This window comes from Dama dama, chromosome 25 (assembly GCF_033118175.1).
Source record: "Dama dama isolate Ldn47 chromosome 25, ASM3311817v1, whole genome shotgun sequence".
Classification (NCBI taxonomy): Eukaryota; Metazoa; Chordata; class Mammalia; order Artiodactyla; family Cervidae; genus Dama; species Dama dama.
In genome coordinates, this window is record NC_083705.1 from 36,840,365 (window position 1) to 36,857,849 (window position 17,485).

Consider the following 17,485-nt stretch of genomic DNA (forward strand, 5'->3'; position numbering starts at 1 on the left):
TGTCCTTCCAAATGGGGTAGGCCTGGGAAATATTCCAAGAGAATTGAGAAATCGTGGATGAATTCAATCTAGCTCATCATTTATGGGGATAATAATGATTTTCTGCTCAGTCTCTCAGAAGGGCTTTGAGGTTCAAATGATATGTTACTGTTGAACACACTTAGAGACTCTAAGGTTTATAGAAATATGCATTTTTGTTATAAAAGTCCCCACTAGTTTAAAGTAAGTAAAATTTCAACAGAAAGTTCAGTAGTGTGCTTACTACTTTTCCAAGTACAGGAAGCACTATAAATACTATTATGCATTATTTCTTTCCAATATATACCTAGTAAAAATTTGCAGCAGTAAATGAATCAGGCTAATTTAGGACAAAGCACATTCAGCCTTTCATTTCTCCAGAATTGCTGGAGAACAGTCTCAGTTTTCTGTTTCACTGTGTATGTCGACACAGCATATATTACTTCTCCTGCTATTTTAGACTCATCTGGGTGCTGTCAGAGTGCAAACTGGGATGCGGTTGTTTCCCGAGTAGTGGATCCAAAATTTGTAATGCGATTCTGTTTTAAACTTGAATTCTAGTTCAACTGCCAGAGTGTTTCATAAAAACACCTTGCTGTAGATTGTGTTACTTTAATTATCTGGGTAATGATCTTAGCTGAACAGGTCACTTTGCTTAGCCTTGTATTCTGTGATGCACATATCTACAAAAGGGGAGATGTGAAAAGACATGACATAATTGGAAAATGGTACAGTGAAACCCGAGAATATTTTGTTGTTACAAATAATGAGGTGAAATTAAGCTGATCTCTAAAGGGAATGTTAAATGTAATTGTCTACTCATAGACAGAAAATATGTGCTTTTTATTGTCAGCTTCTGACAAGTCAGTCTTTTACTTTAGTCAGACACAACGTCAAAGTGTTTTTTATTAATTTGAAATATTTTAGAAAACAAAGTTATTCTCACATTATGTCAAACGTAGTAGTTGATTCAGATTTCATTGGACAAACCATAGTATTGAAATATATGAGAAATTGTAACAGAAAGTCAGCTTTATAAGATATTATTACTGTGTTATGAAAACTCCAGAATAAATAAAATTAGACCCCTTGAATTGTACTGAGCAATGGATGAGCAAGACCTACTTTGACTTTTCTTTCTATCTTGCTGATGTATGCACTTTAGATTTTGTGTTAGAGAAGTCATGTCTTAGTGTGATAGGGAAATACATTTGGTTGGTTATATAATTCTGGTGGCTATTTTGAGTTAAGTCTGCCATTTAGGCCATATTAAAAAAAAAAGACAAAATGTTTTTCTTATTACATCTTAAAGTGAAAGTAGACATTGAGTAAGGCTTCTAGAAACTAGTCCCAGGATTCATATTATTTAAAGCAGTTGTAAAGGAAGAAAATACCAGCTATTTTGAGATAATCTTATCTGTCAGGAGTGGTGGAATCAAAATGGTTTCCATTAAGGTTGGTGCTGCTTCCCTGGTGGCTCAGACGGTAAAGCGTCTGCCTATAATGCGGGAGACCCGGGTTCGATCCCTGGGTTGGGAAGATCCCCTGGAGAAGGAAATGGCAACCCACTCCAGTATTCTTGCCTGGAAATTCCCATGGACGGAGGAGCCTGGTAGGCTATAGTCTATGGGGTAGCAAAGAGTCGGACACAATTGAGCGACTTCATATCATCGACATCAAGGTTGGTCATCAGTGGGAATATTTGCAGTGATATGCTGATTATTTCAATGTGCTACATTTTTTGTTGTTGCTGGTGTGGGATATGAGCTGGGTAAACATATGAAACAAAAGAAATTCAGCTGAATTGAAATAAAATCATGATTACCTTGCACAAGTCGTTTCTAGACACTTTTATATCAGGGGGAAAAAATGAGGATGACAGCTTCTACTTAGGTTATATGGTTGTTTTAATAATCAAAAAGAAAATTCATGTGAAAATGCTTTGTAAACTCTAAAACTGAAAGTGTGAAGAGAATAGTAATGTACTATATAACTAGACAGTCAAATTATTTTACTATTTTTTTTCATAGACTCTCTTAAAAAAAAAAGAAATTCCTATCTTCCTCAATATTTGACATCATACCAGAGTGTAAGGGGGGAATTGGAATTGTGATAGTGTGTAAAATCTAATATAGGTAGACTGAGGATCCAAGAGTTGTTAACTCCCTAATAATATCTAATCGAAGTGTTTGGGGAATCAACTAATTTTGTGGAGGCTGTACTCTTTTTAGTATGGGAAGCTGTTCTCCACTGTGTAAAAATATTAATCTTATGATACAGATAAATGTTCAGAGCAATTCCTTCCAACTGATTGACACTGAATCACAAGCATTCAATTTCATAGATTTTAATAATACTGTAAAATTAAAAATGCTTCCCCATTTTTATTCAATATGAAATACAAACTTAGATAGTCCTTAATCTGGTGGAGGATTATCTCTCCCCTTCTCCCTGGCATGTTCGTTGTAGAAGCAGAATAATTTTCTAATGATAATAATTAGTTGTTGTGCAGTCACTAAGTCATGTCCGACTCTGCAATCCTATGGACTGCAGAATGTCAGGCTCCCCGGTATTTGTTAGAAAAGAGTTATTGAAGAACTTCTGCCAATAGATTTATAATATATATATATTAGAATAATACTAGAACATGAATGGATTCAAAAGTTATATGTGTATTTATTACTGTGACATGCAAAGCCAAGTTATGTATAGAGAAGTCTGCAAATTCTAAGTGACTAGTTTTCTGTTTCCAGACATACTTTGGGAATTGTGACATTAAAGACTAAAATTTAACCATTGGAGAATGATTCATTTTTGTTCCTTCAAGAATATTTTCTAGAACTTCAAATAAGTATTTTAAACCATTACCAGGTAATATTTTAGTAGGCTCTTGGTTGTCAGGTAGTAAGAAAAATTCTCAAGTAGTTGAGTAATTCTTGAACGAAAAAAGTAGGTATATGAATATGAGTTTTGCAATGTGGTGCATTTGCGTGAGAGGGGTTCTGCCTCATGTGAGATGTTGAGTTGGGCTGAGGGGAGAAAGACAACAGAAAGTGATTGAAAAAAAAAACAACACAGTTTTGCTGAAGTCTTTCCTTGTTGCCAAATTACCAGTTTTGGCCTAATGTCGGAGATAAATGTGTTAATGTTTCCAAGTCTTATTGCTGGGAATTTTACCAACTAAATCATCCATCCCCCTTTCCATTTAGTTGAATTGTTACTTCTGATGTTCCAAAAACCTCCTGTGTCTTGAAATTAGAAGATGACTCTGTGGTTTCAGATGAAAAGATTTCTAGTTAGCACATGTCCTAGAAAAATTCTACTGTTTTTGAAAGAATTCTATTTAGTAGCACATTTCTTAAGTGTATGATTCTGTACCTCCAATTAAACATTGTGAGTGTAATCACAAACTAACCATTCTAACAAAAATTAAGAGACTATGTAATTAAATGCATTGCTGATTCCTCATTTGTGAACTTCATATCTTTATATTATTATCAGATGTAGTATGTAATATAAATCAATTGGCTACCAACCAGATGCTGAGTACTGTACTATATACAGGAATGCAAAGATGGATAATCAACAACTTTTGCTAAACAAGATTTTGTAATCTAGTGGAAGAATTAGAAAAGGGAATAAACAATTGTAACAGATATCTATTAGAAATTATTGAACGGGATATTCTGAGTATCATTGTAAGACTACATCTCAGGCACAAAGAACTCTGCAGTCAATTCACTAAGTCTGCGAAAGGAGCAGGAGTGGGGAGTGTTGGTGTCTGAGTTAGATATTTATCCTCCTTTGATTAATAAATGGAAATAAAGCTGTAAAATTCCATGCTTCACAAAAGTGTAAAATTTGTTGGGTTTTACAAATAGTAAAAGCAATTTTATTTATTAATAAAATAATATCAATACTGTGTTGAGATTCCAAAATTACCTCCCACTACTGGACTATGAAACATTTTCATAACATTCAAATCATACATATTTATGAAAGATTTATAAATTTAGAGAACTTTTTAGGAAGCAGAAAGAACATTATACTTAAATTTTATACATAGCATTATAAACTCTGTAATTAGTGAGAGAATTTAGCAGAAGGAACCTAGTTTCTCACTCATTTACTCTCTTGTTCTCTTTTCTATAGTATGGATGCTTTTGCACAAGACTCCTAACCAGAAAATGTTAATTTGCAAGACCCAACATATCAAAATTAATTTTTTAAAATTCCATATGGATCTTCATATGATAATTTTATTCAGTTATTTTATTTGATGTGGAGAGGAAATGCTTCAAGTTAAAAATACAATTTAAATGTGATAAAATTTCACAGCTATTTATAAACATTTTCTCCCAAATCATGCTGCTAAAGGTTTCTTAAAGGAAAGAAATATAATAATTTTCTTATGGTTCAGTCATGCAAACATGTTATCATTAGCAAAAAACAATCAAGATGTCCTCAGATTTGGGAGAGAATTTCCTTAGAAGTGTTTCCCTCATGCTCTGAGATTTTAGAAATCATATTCCGTATTACCCAGCATGTGGTCTCTGATGGTTTTATGGAGACAAAATTTTGTTTTTGTTTTTTTAATGTTGAGATGTTATCACTTGGCCCAAGATATCTTAGCAGCTTCTCATAGGGTCTTAGTGGACAATTCAATGATCTGCCTCAAAGTGATATATATATATATATTACTTTCTATGACTCTTTGGCCAAAATCTGTCACATGACCTAACCTAGTCACCAGAAGTCAAGAAGAGCAATCTTACTATGCACATGGGAGGCAATGAGCTGGAGCTATTTGTATATTAGTATTACTTAAGGAGTTGGAATAGCTGAGAGATAGAGACAGAGTTGTCTGGAATGGATCAGTAAGTTGGCCTATGGCTAACTTGCATATAAACTTGGATCTATTATATTAAGAATAAAATTGTGAGTCTACTTGATCATCCAATGTTTTTCTTTCAACAATATTTCTGGTCTTAGATAAACAACCTTTTAGGTAGTGAATAATGCCATTAAGGAGAAAACACGTTGTGTGGTCACTCACCTACAGCCAGACATCCTGGAGTGTGAAGTTAAGTGAGCATTAGGAAGTATTACTACAAACAAAAACAAAACTAGCGGAGGTGATGGAATTCCAGTTGAGCTATTTCAAATCCTAAAAGATGATGCTGTTAAAGTGCTGCACTCAGTATGTCAGCAAATTTGGAAAACTCAGCAGTGGCCACAGTACTTGAAACAGTTTTCATTCCAATCCCAAAGAAAAGAAATGCCAAAAAATGTTCCAAATACTGTACAATTGTGCTTATTTCACATGCTAACCAGGTTATGCTCAAAATCCTTCAAGCTAGGCTTTAGCAGTATTTGATCTGGAGAACTTTCAGATGTACATAGTAGGATTGTTATGTCCTCATGATGAATTATTCTCTTAAGCACCATAAAATGACCCTTTTAATCTCTGATATATACTTTGACATTAATATAGCCATTCCATCTTTATATGATTAGTATTTGTATGGTATATATTTTTACATGTTTTATTTTCAATCTGTTTTTATTTTAAAGTGAATGTTTTGTGTGCAATTTTGAATCTTGTTTTTTTTTTATTTTCACATCTGACAACCTCTTACATTTAATTTAAACTATTTACATGTAATGTAAATCCTACAGTTGAGTTTAAGTATACCATATTGATATTTGTTTTCTATTTATCCCTGTGTATTTTGTTATTTTCCCCAATTCTCTCCCCTTTTTATATTTATTATTTTGTATGACTCAGCTACTGAATTAGTAACTATTGTGTGTTAATGTTAGTTTCTCAGTCGTGTCCGACTCTGAGACCCCATGAACTGTAGCCCACCAGGTTCCTCTGTCCAGGGAGTTTTCCAGGAAAGAATACTGGAGTGGGTTGCCATTCCCTCCATCAGAATTAGTAACTATACTTCAGTATTTTTCCCAATACTTGCTCTGAGGTTTGCAGTATGCATCTTTAGATTATCACAATCTACATTCACGAAATATTATACATTTTTACATTTGATCTGAAAAATTTAAAACAGTATATTTTCATTGTCTCCTTGCAGGCCTTTGTGCTATTTTTGTCATATAATTTATCTCTATGTTTGTTATAAATACCCAAATATATTATAATTATTTTTGCTCCAAACAGATAATTGTATTTTAAAATGTTTTTAAAATGAATTTAAAATGCTTTTTTATGATTTCTGTTGCCATTTCCTTGTGTAGATCCAAATTTCCATCTGGTATCATTTTCCTTCTCTCTGCAGAACTTCCTTAAACATTTCTTGTAGTGCTCGTCTACCATTGATGAATTTTCTTAACTTTCATATGCCTGACAGTCATTATTTGTCTTGATTTTTGAAAAGTATTTCTTCTGCATAAAGGAGTCTAAGGAGATTTTTTTTTTCTCTTAGTACTCTGAAGATATGATTTTATTTCTTTTCCTGCATACATTGTTTCTGATGAGAAGCCTGATGTTACTTTTTTCTCTGTTCTACTGTATGTAATAAGACTTTTTCCTCTGGCTGGTTTTAAGATTTTCTCTTTAGCATTGCTTTGCAACAATTTTATTTTTAAGTGATTTAATATGGTTTTCCTCATGTTTCTTCTGCTTGATATTTGTTGAGTGCCTTTGATCTGTGTGTTTACAGTTTTCATAAATTTGTAAAAATGCTGGCCATTATTTCTTCATATAGTTTCTGTTTCCTCTACCCTTTTTTGATAATATTTCTTGGTTTTTGTGGTGACTTCACATGCATGTCCTGTTCTCAAAGACTCATTGAAGGGTCCTTCTGCAGATCTTGGCTCTCTTGCTCTGTACAGCTCCCTTGTCTTCGGTATTTTGACTCATAAGTTCCAGCTACCATAATGTTCCTATCTCTATATTTTGTCTCTCAACTCCAACAAGACCGCTAAGCTCTATCTTGGTTTCTTTTATCTGTACTCTCCCCTAGAACTCACTCTATGCAGGGAGCTGGTGCTTCCCCTCTTCCAGGAGCTATTCTTCTGCATTGTCTGTGATCCAGTATCTGAAAACCATCATTTCTCATAGTTTGTCAGGTTTAGTAGTTGGTTAAAGCAGGAAGGGAAACTGGTCCCTATTATTCCATTTTGGTCAAAAACAGGATGATATGCTTTGCTTCAGAATTGAAAAAATCATATTTTATAGAGAGATTTTTGATTTCAGAGATGGGTATGATATGTGTGTGTGCTAAGACGCTTCAGTCGTATCTGACTGCGACCCTACGGACCATAGCCCGCCAAGCTCCTCTGTCCATGGGATTCTCCAGGCAAGAGTACTGGAGTGGGTTGCTGTTTCCTTCTTCAGGGGATTTTCCTGACCCAGGGATGGAACCTGTATCTCTTAAGTTTCCTGCATTGGCAGGCGGGTTCTTTCCCATCAGTACTCTTGCCTGGAGAATCCCATGGACAGAGGAGCTTGGTGGGCTATGGTCCATAAGCTTGCAAAGAGTCATCCTTCTTCCATCATTAACAGTATGTTTTTATGGATATAGGTGGAAATGTGCATACACATTTTGTGCCTCTATGTAGAAAAACAAATGATGAACTCTGAAAAGTTAAAGTATATGAGACTTCATTCCTGCAATTATTACAGATTTATCCATTAACAATTGGTTTGGTTACTTTCTTCTAGAGTAGCAGATCTTCTTAAGCATTAAACGTTTCCTGAAAAAGTATTATGGACATTTTCAAAGGTACAAACTTTGAAAGAATTTCACAGTGAATACTAACAATATTCACTACCTAGATTCTTTAACATCTTAGTACATTTTCTGTACCACATATCTATTCTTCTATTCACATGCCATTTTTTTTTCTTTTGATCTATTTCAAAGGAAACTGCAAACTACAGTTTTTCAGTCTTCCTCCAAATATTTTAGCATGCATCAAATGCTCCATCTTTAAGCTCTGAATTTTGTGCATGTACTGTGACATATAGAATGCTTTTTCTGATATAGTTTATAGCATAACAAAAGTAAAAATGATCAGATAATGTAAATAATACCATGAACATTAAGTAACCTTAAAAAGTTCAAATACGCATTTTAGTAACAATGGTTCCACCATGATTGTGTTTACCTAACAAATATCATACTTTTAATGCCTTTAGTTTCTTTAATCTTTAGTGATTTTTATGATTAAATTAGTGAGACTGTCTTTAGATTGGAACATATTCTTAGCATCCTTTTGGTCTTGGTTATTTCCCCTCTGGAAAGAAGAGGTTAAATTGGGTGCTCATGAATATCTTTTTTAGGCCTGGAATTCCCTGACCCTCATACTTCTCCCAACTTGTCAGATGCACCCTGCTATGATTTGTAAAAGCAAATAATTTGAAGATTTTTCAAACTAGTATTCTTTATGGCTGTATTCAAAATGTAGTTTGAGGAGGGGTAGCAAGAAAATGATTTTCTACTAGTAAACATTTATTGCTTGCTTATTAACACATTTCTATTCACCAAATATGTTTACAAAAATACAGAAAAAACTTATGACTTTTCTATAGCTTAAAAAAAATTTGCTTTCCCTTTTGTGACTTTTTTCAGAGTAGGTGATTTATTGACAGCATGTGAAAGGTTCACAGTGTAGAAAATAAAACACTAGTAGTAACAAATAGGGCTTCCCTAGTAGCTCAGCTGATAAAGAATCCACCTGCAATGGGAAGACCCCAGTTCGATTCCTGGGTTGGTAAGATCCCCTGGAGAAGGGATAGGCTACCCACTCCAGTATTCTTGGGCTTCCCTGATGACTCAGACAGTAAAGAATCTGCCCACAATCTGGGAGACCTGGGTTCAATCCCTGGCTTGGGAAGAGCCTCTGGAGGAGGGCATGACAACCTACTCCAGTATTCTTTCCTAGAGAATCCCTATGGACAGAGGAGTCCGGCAGGCTACAGTCCATGGGGTCTCAGAAGTTCGGACACGACTAAGTGACTAAGCAAAACACACAGCAAAGTAACAGATATTCTCAGTAAGTAGTGCCATGGCCTCTGTTATTCAAGTGTGAGCTTTCAGTGGTCTGCAAGCACATGTGTGCCATGTATAAAATAGTCACTTATGTTAAGAAGACACTAACCTGTTCAGTTTTTGTTGTTTATTTAACAAGGTCAAGTTCAGTCCATTCTTAACAGTATAGGGCCAACTTTTATTTCATCAAGTCAAGTAAAAAACTAACTTTGAAAACACAAGTTGTCTGGCATTTTATTGCATATTTATACCAACAGGGTTCTAGTGCTTATTGACTGAAGTGTCCAAGAAGTTGCTACTCTGCCCATTCTCTATTGTAATATGACAACCCATATATTATTCTTTTTTCCTCAGTACTTTTATACGTTCTATAAATAAAGTGTGATATACTTAGATAAAGGTATTTAAAATTTCACAAATAAACTGAGAATACTGCTTTGGCTATAAATGGTTTATAAAACCAAGGAATGATAATGCTTTCAGTAAATATTACATTTGGCCTTATGTTACGACCTTAATCTGTACACATACTCTTGGGAAATGGAAATCAGGAAATTATAATACCTTCTTTGCCACTCAAAGTAAATGTAAGTTTTCTGTCATGTCCATTTTACCTAAAGTTACACATTATAGTCATAGATAAAAGTATACATGAAAGACTATATCTGTCTTGACTGTGCACCCTAAAACTGGTGGTTCTAGATTTTATTTCATAGACAATCTATTTTTTCTCAGAGCATGTGTGTGGTAAAAGTAGTCATGTTAGTTTTTATTTTGACAATAAGTGACTTAAAAAATCTACAATCTACTATTACTACAATTTCTCGTTACACTAGAAATATAAGAAGCCATGATGAATAGTTGACAAAAAATTCTTGCTTCCCCAGGTCAGTGAAAATAGTCACCATGGCTCCTCCTGGTCCACAGAGGAACCTTTGGAGTGATGGCTCAGTCTAAAGTGAATCATCAAGAGGATGAGAGGCAACTTTATGCATCCTTTTCACATGATGGAAACTATCATATGCAATAATATCCCAATTATTTTGGGAAAGAAATGACACATGTGTAACTTAGTAAGAGAAGACATTCCATCTAGTGACTCGGAATAATAAATGGCTGATTTTGCAGGTTCTACATTTCAATGTCAGTTACCAAAAAGAAACCTGTCATTTAGAGAGGAAGAATAAAATGAAATCAGAATTACTAGAATTACAGAATTGTATTCCTCCTGCCTGAAGGCACAGTCCTCTTATTTAGCATCAGTTCTTAAGCATTTGACTTTGAGAAATCTATTTGAAGTAGAAGTGTAGGCAAATAGATAGACCCTGTTTGTCATTTATGCACATAACATATATATATATGTATATATATATATATATGTTATGTGCATACATGGCATATGGCATATACAGGCATATGTTTATATTTTGTGTACATAGTAATGTCTTTTCTGATAGGTTGTTTTAACTTTCTTTTCCAAATTGGATCTTGTAACTCCTCTGAGTCCTCTGATTAAAACCTTCCAGTGACTTTATTAAAATAAAGTCTGAATATGCCTTACCATGACCTCTAGGACCTTGCATGATCTGACTCCCTGCCTCTCTCTCCAAAATTAGCTTGTATCACTCCCTCCTTTAAAAACTTCCCTGGTGGCTCAGACGGTAAAGTGTCTGCCTACAATGCAGGAGACCCAGGTTCGATCCCTGGGTTAGGAAGAACCTTTGGAGAAGGAAATGGCAACCCACTCCAGTATTCTTACCTGGAAAATCCCATGGATGGAGGAGCGTGGTAGGCTACAGTCCATGGGGTCGCAAAGAGTTGGACACGACTGAGTCACTTCACTTTCTTTCTTTTCTTTCTACTGTCTCCTTTGCAGACTGTTCACTGGCTTCATTAGACTTCTTCTTGAAGCTGGATCCTTCATTAGGAATTTTTGTATTGGCTGTACTCTCTGCCTTCCTAAACAACTTGAACGTTATCTTTTCAGAGTGATATTTTGTGAACACATTTAGCTCAAGTTGTTATTCCTCTATATTCACCTTCACAATATCGTGGGTCTTTGCTTCTTGGCACTTAGAATGGTTTTGTTGGGACTTCCCGGGTGGTCCAGTGGCTAGGACTCCATGCTTCCAATGCAGAGGCTCCAGGTCCCATCCCTGGTTAGATCCCATGTGTCCAACTAAAAAGGATCCCGCATGCTGCAATGAAAATTGAAGATCCTGTGTGCTGCAACTAAGACCTGGCGCAGCCAAAAAAAAGAATGGTTTTATGTGTTTCATGACTTATTGCTCTGTGTGTTTCCACCAGGATGTTGGTTGAGAGTATAAACTTCAGCTTTCTCTGTTAGTGTTGAATTCCCAGTGCTTCAGTAGTTCCTGGTACACAGAGAACACAGTAGTGATTGTTGAGGTATATTTCATGAGAGCAATCACTACTGATGGTGATATTGAAATGATTTCCACATCAATATTCAGAACTGCTGGTCTAGATGGTCATGTAATTATTTTCAACAAAAAAGCATTATTGGATGTTTATTTGCAGTTGACATGAATAGTCTTTCACAGTTATCATAAAATTAATAAATGACAACAATGTCATGTGGCTGATGTACATGATTGGGTCGAAATTCTGTTTGACTTCTTCTGAGATATGTAACTTTGCTAAGTTTTCATTTCCCAATCTACATAGTAGGAATAATAGATAACTCATGGGAGCGTTGTAAATATTGAATATAGTGCATCTGTCCTCTCACATGACAGTACTATATGCTATTTGATCAAGCATTTCCATGAGAGAAAAATCAAGGTTGATGTTTTAGCCCAGAACCTGAGGACTCAGAAAACAGATTTTGTGTTTAATACTTCTTTATTATCTAAGAGCATGACAGGTTTCTAGCAGAAAGAGGCCTCCTTCCTACAGGACTGACTCATAGCCTCATCACCACAGTCTGCCTGAAACGTCATCCAGACTAATGCCAGGATATCCTGGATCCCAGTTTGCCTCTGTAAATGCAAGAATTCTCAGATTACCACATTTTCTCCACCCCGTGTGGTTCCATGCATGTACTACCCTAACCCTCTCATGACCCTCTCCACCTCCATCCCTGGAACTGTCCACTGGGTCGTAGGTATCCAGAACCCTTTCAACAAAATTCCTCCATTCACCTTTTGTTTTCTCAAACTGAAACCTAGTTTTCGCTTGAAGACACTGTTTCTCCTGTAGCCCATGGAAGTGGCGATTTTTCTCTTTTCTTCTGCTTATTTTTGGGCCCTGCAAGTGAGAGAGGGTGTTGACCCTCCTCAGTCCCACCCCACTCCCCTCCCTCTAGCCAGCTGCTTACTTGACTCCTCTTGCCCACCATATCCGTATCCGATCTACTGAGTCCATTTCAAAATAGATCTGGAATGTGACCATTTCTGAACCACTGCCACCTTTACCATTCTGTTTCAAGCTATCCTCATCCCCCACTGGAGTTATTGTAACACCTCCTAAATGTTTTCTTTATTTCTACCCTTGCATCCTTTGGGCTAATTTTTCATATCGCTGTCAGTGCATTCTTTTGAAAACCTAAGCAAACCATGTCACTTCACAGCTCCAAACAATGCAATGGTTTTCAGTCCCATGAAGAGGCCCATAAGGTCCTCCTTCATTGTCTGACTCCTTGATTACCCCTGTAATCTCATCTTTTATTGAAAGGCTCTTTTTACATCCTTCTAGCCTCACTGTACCCCTTCTATATCTAGAACTTTGCCAAGAATATCCTTCATGGCTTTTGGACCAGCTCTTTCCTCTATCAGGAAAGCTCTTTAACCAGATAAGTCTCTTGTTTTTTCTTCTTTCAGGTTCTACTCAAGTTATGGGTAGAAGGTCAAGTTATGAGTGAGCTCTTTTGACTACTGTGTGTAAAGCATCAGTGTTCTCTGTTCTTTATCCATCCTGATCTAATTTTTCTACATAAAACTTATTACAACTCCCTATATTATATATTTATTTACCTCAGTTGCCCTAAAATGAAAGCTCTAGGAGAAAGGAGACTTTGTTTTTTTTTACTTATTATTTTGTCCTGTTCACCTAGAGCGATTTTTAGGATCTAGTTGATTTATATTCATTATTTGTTGAATGAATGTTTAAATTGTCTCATCACTCTTCTGAATTAAAGAGGATGGTATTCTTCATTTTCATCACTAGGAGATGTCTCTCCTACTTTCAAAGAATAGCTAACTTCACCGAGTTCTAATGAAATAACAGAGGATGGGCAGAAAATGAATATAGATAGTAATATCATAGTAGTTAAGATGAAATTTTCATGAAAATTTTGCATTTAACTCAAGAGAAAGACATTATATAACCTATTTATCAGAGCTTGGAGGTTTATAAATGGATGTAATCTTAGAGGAAAGTAAGACATAAAGAGGCAAAGTGAACTTGTCCAGAATAATGGAACTAATCAGTTGTCAGGCGGGGTTGCATCTCTGCCTCATTATTTTCTATTCAGAATCCATTCACTCAACAGTGAATATTCACTGAACTCCTACTGAGGGTATGCTGTGTTCAAGGAAACAGACACAAGATCTCCTCTGATGGGTCTTAAAGTAGCAAAGGAGATTAATGTTAAAAATATTGAAGTTAAACAGGTACATTCTTGGAGGAGGCAGCATCTAAAAAGTGATACATTTATGAAGGGAGACTGACCCAATCTGAAGGATAAAGTGACCCTTCCCTGGGTAAGTGTAATCATGAAAGGAATGGACTTTTGAGGGATGAGGAGGAGCTAGCAAGAGGAAGAGGAACTGATTGTTTTTCTGGCAAAAAGATCAGACCTCTGTTCCTGGAAGAGGCAGGAAGGAGCACAGTGGTGTCACCTGATGGTGGAAAGGCTTAGGTGACCTTTGATAGTGCTACTCCTGATTCAGTATTATATTAACTGCTTATTAAAGCATAATAGCCATTGAGACATATATAGCCTTATACACAACTTAACTACAAATAAAGCATTCCTTTGCCTTCTCTTTCCATTTTAGGAATGCGTTTGCCATTAACTGAAAAGTTCACCTCTCCAGTTGTTTGTGTTGATGAAGTTATTTTCACTTCCTCATTCTTTCTTTCAAAGAGCCCTCTCCTGACAATCTAGTTCTTTGTAGCTCATCTTTTCTCATCCAGCTAGTTTCCTATTTTTATTGCTGAGTCATCCAATCAAGCTTAATTGTCTCTCTCTCTACAGCTGGCTCTGTCTTTTGGAGAAAAAATTCTGCTCCAGGTGCACTTTTTAAAATTAGGGAAATATGAGTGTCTATAAATGGACACAGCTAGTTTAATGGTGAATTCTGAAGCTATGGAAGATGATTAGCATCTTTTACCTTTCATCATGGTGACCAATAAGATGTTGAACTATCCTATCACAAGCTACCCATCACACCCACTAATATTTTTTAAAAATTCCATCTACATGATTTTTATTTGTTGCTTGATGAGTTCTTTCCTTTTCAGAAATTTTAGATTAACTCAAAATTATCACACATTTTTTTCCACCCAAAGGAAATGTGGTTTAAAATAATAATACAACTAAACTAAGAAATTACATTTTGAAAGTAATGAAAAGTCATTTGAATTTTCTCTTTGTTATCCATGACACAAAATTTCCAAGTAAATTCATTGTTTAAATGTTGAAAGGGAGATGATTTAACCTACTTAAGAAAAAGGCTTATAAGACTTACCATATGGAAGTCTTGGATGAATAATAAGAAAAATATGAAGTTAAGACATTTGTAATGTACAAATTTTACAAAGTATTTGTAAAATACTTTGTTCTGTGTTATTGAACATAAGAAATAATTTATCCTAGTATACTATATGGATCTTCTAAAATTTGTCCTAATTAGTGAACTATACTAATTAGTAAATGAAACATCTGATCAGCTTATCAGATATTAATGTTTAAATATTTATATTAGGTTAACCTGTTTACAAAATTCCACTTATATTGTCTCAGATAACACATTTTGACCTATGTAGATCAAATTAAAGATTTAGGTTGTTTGATACTTTATGTTTCATGGAGGCTCAGCATCTATACTTATGTGATATTCAGAATATTTCCAAAATCTTTATTTACCAGAGATTTCATTTTCCCTTTATTCACATTGTAGCTATACACATAACTCTTTCTCAGTTAACTTACATTCTAAATTTGATTTGTGGGGCTAAAATTGATGGGAAAATAGAAAACAAATTTATTAATAGGGTGTATAGATATAATGCTGGCACTTCACATATGTTATATTAAATAATCCACACAGTAATTACAAAGGTAGGTATTAGTTATCCTTTTCACAAGTGAGGAAACTCGGTTTCAGAGAAACTGAGAGGAAATCAGTGAAATTGTTCTTTAAATGAAAAGTGTTTGATGATATACATATTGTGAGTTTCACTGAGTATATTAATGCTATGTTGAGATCTCCATTTTCTATCCATTACAGTGAAACAGACACCTTACAGTGATAGTGAGAGTGCTACAGAAAAATAGAATTTAATTCAGTGAGATAACGTGAGGTGAAATACGGCAAACGTGAGGAATCAGGGACTTCTATTTGCAGCTTTGTCACTATCTCATGAAATGAACTCAGAAAAGCATTTAACCTTTTGAAGCCTGACTTTCTACTTCTGAAGAAAAAAAAGAAGTAGAACAATTATGAGATTTATCTAACAAAGCTTTTCCGAAGATTAAACTGTGTGAATTTCCTATTCCTGGAATAAAGATTACTAGAAACTAGAGCTCTTTGCATATCTTTATGATGAGCTCAAATCACCCTTAATGTTTAGAGAATTTTTTTTACTAATCATAAAGGAAACAGACATTTTTTGTACCTTTCCCAGGGTTTTTCCGCTACTGAGAACCATCCTTTGGATAAGAAGAAAGTTGCTGAAGAGCCTAATTTCTAGTCTGCTTGTGTTTTTAACCAACTGTGTGACATTGATTAAGTCATTTAAACTCAGGTTACTTATTTGAATAATCAGGGATGGTTTATCTAGTTCAACTTTAAATAACATCAGTGTATTTCAGTCTTCCGGAATAATGCTTGGCACATAATAGCAACTCAATAAATAGTAGGTGGAATGAATGAGTGAATGAATGAGTCATTATACTTCCTTAGTTTGCTTTACTGCTTGAGGTGCTATAGGTGTGTCAGAGAAACTTCAAGGAAAGCTATGAGGGAGCAGTACTATGGGGGAAATGTGCGAATGAATTGAATGAGTTTTCTTCTCTGCTCACAAAAGCAGGTTAGATTTCTGGAAATTTGGTGAAATTTGTTTTGTCATCTAGGTCATTTATTGTGTGTATTTGTGTTTCTGACCCTAACCCTCTGTAAATCTGTGATTTATATAGTACAAAACTGGCTATAGTATAATAATCATGCAAGTATGTCTTGTTTGATTTCCTCACATAATTTAGTCTCTTAATGCTCCCAATATTTGTGTTCTGATACTAGTTGTTTCTTTAAACTTTCTTTTGAAGTAATTTTAGATTTACAGAAAAATTGTAAAGATAGTGGACAGAGTTGCTATATCCCTTTTACCCAGATTTCCCTAATGTTTAAATTTAACACAACTAAGGTACATTTATTAAAAATGAGAAATTAGTTTTGGTGCATTGGACATTGGTATGGCACTGGTAATTAAACTACAGGCTTTATTTTGATTGTACCAGGTTTTCCACTCATGTTTTTTTCATATTCTAGGTTTCTGAGATACCACATTCCATTTAGTTATCATGTCTCCTTAAAGAAATGTAATGTTCTTCAGTCTTTTCTTGTTTTTCATGACCCTGATACTTTGAAGAATTGTTGTTGTTTAATTGATAAGTCAAGTCTGACTTTTATGACCCCATGGACTGTAGCCTGCCACCCTCCTCTGTCCATGGGATTCTCCAAGGCAAGAATACTAGAATGGGTTGCCATTACCTTCTGCAGGGGATCTTCCAGACCCAGGCATCAAACCCATATCTCCTGTGTTGGCAGGCAGATTCCTTACCACTGAGCTAGCTGGGGAGCCCCACTTAGAAAAGTACTGGTAACTATTTCGTAGAATCTTTTTTCTGAAGTTTTCTCATGATTAGACTTGAGTAAAGAAAGGATATCAGTGAAGTGAAATGTTCTCTTCATCTTTTAGGGGTATATGACATCATGATGACCTATCACTGGTGGTGTTGACCTTAATCATGTGATTAAGGTACTGTTTGCCAAGTTTCTCCAGTGTAAAGCTAGTATTTTACCTTTCCACACTCTTTTTTAGAAGCAAGACCCTAAGTACAGCCCATACTCAAGGGGAAAGAGAGAGATTTTGGCCACCTGGAGGGAGGGATATGCAATATTGACGATTCTGTGGAAATGGGTTAAAATCATCTTGATAATTAATAGTATTTAAGGGGAAATAGCTTTAGGCTATGTGACTAGCCT

General features: G+C 35.2%; 1 protein-coding gene and 2 non-coding genes across 3 annotated transcripts in view; all 3 read left to right on the forward strand.

Moving 5' to 3' along the window:
- The window catches only part of HCN1 (hyperpolarization activated cyclic nucleotide gated potassium channel 1), a 436,515-nt gene that overhangs the window by 59,456 nt on the left and 359,574 nt on the right, over window positions 1–17,485 (forward strand). The gene's annotated exons all lie outside the window — the stretch shown is intronic.
- On the forward strand, window positions 1,486–1,557 carry TRNAY-AUA (transfer RNA tyrosine (anticodon AUA)). Its single transcript has one exon. It is a non-coding gene; the product is annotated as a tRNA-Tyr (tRNA).
- Window positions 10,676–10,748, forward strand: TRNAC-ACA (transfer RNA cysteine (anticodon ACA)). Its single transcript has one exon. It is a non-coding gene; the product is annotated as a tRNA-Cys (tRNA).